This window comes from Triticum aestivum, chromosome 3D (genome assembly GCF_018294505.1).
Source record: "Triticum aestivum cultivar Chinese Spring chromosome 3D, IWGSC CS RefSeq v2.1, whole genome shotgun sequence".
Classification (NCBI taxonomy): Eukaryota; Viridiplantae; Streptophyta; class Magnoliopsida; order Poales; family Poaceae; genus Triticum; species Triticum aestivum.
In genome coordinates this window covers 475,257,037-475,260,429 of record NC_057802.1, presented here as the reverse complement: position 1 = coordinate 475,260,429, position 3,393 = coordinate 475,257,037, and positions in this window count along the sequence as shown.

Genomic DNA, 3,393 nt, shown 5'->3' with positions numbered 1-3,393 from the left:
ACATACTCTAATAAACCTCCTAAGTCAATTTCGTATGTTGAAGATTTAAATGTTTATATATTTCCCTCCCATATATGTTCCATAAATGTAACCTAGCATTAATGTGTATGTTTTTTGCTCTATATTTAGTGTTAAACTCTATAGAACCCATATAAATTTCTGGCGTGGGTAGAAAATATCATATTTGAGTAAATCTGGTAGAATCCTCGATTCCACGACTCGATACTATGACTCGATTCTGTCTAAGTAAAATCGATCCGGCTCCGAATCCCGACTCTGACTACCTTGCTACGAGCAGTCCGGCCGCTTCGAGAGGGATCATCTAGAGCGGCAGTGGGCGTTCGAGATGGCGAGCGTCACTAAACTGTAGCAGCGGCAGGCACCGTATTGCATTTGTCCAGCTCGTCGGTAGGCTCCTCCTCCTCCTCTGCCTTTTACTGAGCGCGCTCGGCAGAGGAGAGGTTGCCGGAAGTAGCACAAAGCCCCTCCGTGGTAGTAGTAGTATTTAGGGGCTATTTTGTTCAGTTCATGTGACTATAGATGTGTGGTCGAACTGTACAACGTACTTAAAATTAGCTAGTATATATAGTTGAACTAGCTATTTCAGTACGTGGTTGGCAACAATTGGGGAGAAGTTTGGTCGGTTCAGCTGTCGAGTTGAACTGTTTGTATAAATTAAGAATGACTGCTTAATCTATGCATGAAATCTATGCTTAATTACTGAATTTTAGTTGCAAAAATTAGATAGTGCTAGTGATTTCTAGCTGCATATTTTGACAAATCGCAGTGTTACAAGGATTGAAAAATGGCAACGTTACTAGATCAACAAATCTAAATCTTTCCAGTTTGACAAATGGGAACATACCCAATATGACAGATGCAAATCTTACCAAATTGTTTGTACGTGGTTGCACACGGGTCATCCAAAACAACCGTTTGCGTTGAAGGGATGCACAAATCCTGCGCTGCGGATTTTCCCTCGACTTAAGGGGGAAGACCATAGCTCTCACTTTGCATACGGGTGTTCTATCTAAAACGTTTGCGATCAAGAGCTGCACAAATCCTGCTCGACACATTTTCCCTTGGCTTCCTGGGGAAGCTGTCGGTTTGCATACGGGTGTTCTAACTAAAACGTTTGCGATGAATTTCAGACGAGTTTTGGATTTACTAGAATTTAAAAACAAAGTATCTCAACGTTTTGCCGGGAATCAACAGTGCCCTGGTGTTTGAAATTGATTCCCATTTCTTGCATGGGACCTAAGCATGCGCCGAAGGACACATATTTGATTTTTCAACCAGTTTATATGCACTGGAGCTTGTGCATGTAGTTCAAATTTGAATTATGCACATGAAATGCCTGGGAAACCCAGTTAATGTATAAAAATGTCCAAACGAACCCCGAAAAATTCCAAAATTGAACACAACACTCCTGTTGTTCTATATTGACACTCGAAAATCTTTGAAAGCAATAAGAGGCAATGGATATCGTTTCGTCCCCAAAGGTGGCACGTTCCCTACCGAAACCATCACGCTTGTTGTGAGAAGCTCTGGTTTGTGAGAAGCTTATACCCAAACCTGCCCCAAATGGGAAAAAATTACCACGGCATGTTGATGCCGCTCCATGATAGCATGCCAAGTTTCATGAATTTCAAACGAGTTTTGGATTTACTAGAATTTAAAAGGCCATGTATCTCAATGTTTGCGGCCGAGTGACAGTGGTAGGGTGTTTGAAATTGATTCCCATTTCGGGACCTAAGCACGCAACCAAGGACACATATTTGATTTTTCAACCAGTTTAGATGCACTGGAGCATGTGCATGTAGTTTAAATTTGAATTATGCGCATAAAATGCCTGGGAAACCCAGTTAATGTATAAAAATGTCCAAACGAACCCCAAAAAATTCCAAAATTGAACACACCACTCCTGTTGTTCTATGTTGACACTCGGAAATTTTTTAAAGCAATAAGAGGCGACGGATATTGTTTCGTCCCCAAAGGTGTCACGTTCCCTACCGAAACCATCACGCTTGTTATGAGAAGCTCTGGTTTGTGAGAAGCTTATTCCCAAACCTGCCCCAAATGGGAAAAAATTACCACGGCATGTTGATGCCTCTCCATGATAGCATGCTAGGTTTCATGAATTTCAGACGAGTTTTGGATTTACTAGAATTTAAAAGCCATGTATCTTAATGTTTGCGGCCGAGTGACAGTGGCAGTGTGTTTGAAATTGATTCCCATTTCTTGCATGGGACCTAAGCATGCAACCAAGGACACATATTTGATTTTTCAACCAGTTTATATGCACTGGAGCATGTGCATGTAGTTCAAATTTGAATTATGCGCATAAAATGCCTGGGAAACCCAGTTAATGTATAAAAATGTCCAAACAAACCCCGAAAAATTCCAAAATTGAACACAACACTCCTGTTGTTCTATGTTGACACTCAGAAAATTTTGAAAGCAATAAGAGGCAATGGATATCGGTTCGTCCCCAAAGGTGGCACGTTCCCTACAGAAACCATCACGCTTGTTGTGAGAAGCTCTAGTTTGTGAGAAGCTTATACCCAAACCTGCCCCAAATGGGATAAAAAATTTACCACAACATGTTGGTGCCACTCCATGATAGCATGCCAACTTTCATGAATTTCAGACGAGTTTTGGATTTACTAGAATTTAAAAACCAGGTATCTCAATGTTTGCGGCTGAGTGACGGTTCCCATTTCTTGCATGGGACCTAAGCATGCAACCAAGGACACATATTTCATTTTTCAATCAGTTTATGTGCACTGGAGCATGTGCATGTAGTTCAAATTTGAATTATGCGCATAAAATGCCTGGGAAACCCAGTTAATATATAAAAACGTCCAAACGAACCCTGAATAATTCCAATTTTTTTGACGACACACACATAGTTGCATGTTCACTGCAGATAAAAGTTCTAACAATTCTGTAACGCCCGGATAATCATGCTACAGTAATCCCACGCTAATCATGCCACGTCACCTCTATTACTGTTGCTAACCTCACAATGATTCGAAACCGTTCCAAAATTTAAATTCTAAATAGTGGCAAACACCAAAGTTTTCAAAAGTCAAAATAAAAATGTTCGGTGGATGCCAAATAAGGCATAGTTAATTATGGTGAAGTAAACACATTTTTAGAAAATGCCTAAATATTTTAAAATGATGTAAAACAGAAAAGAAAATAAATAAAAAGAAAAGAAAGCTAACAAAAAAAGGGAAGAGAAGCCCCCCCACTGGGCCAACTGTGGCCCAACTGGGCAAAGGCCCAGCCGGCCGGCCCACTCCCACTCTCCCCTTATCCACCCCCCCCGAAAACCCTAACCCACTCCCCCACTCGCGCCCCCACTCTCCCCCTCCATCCCCCGATCCA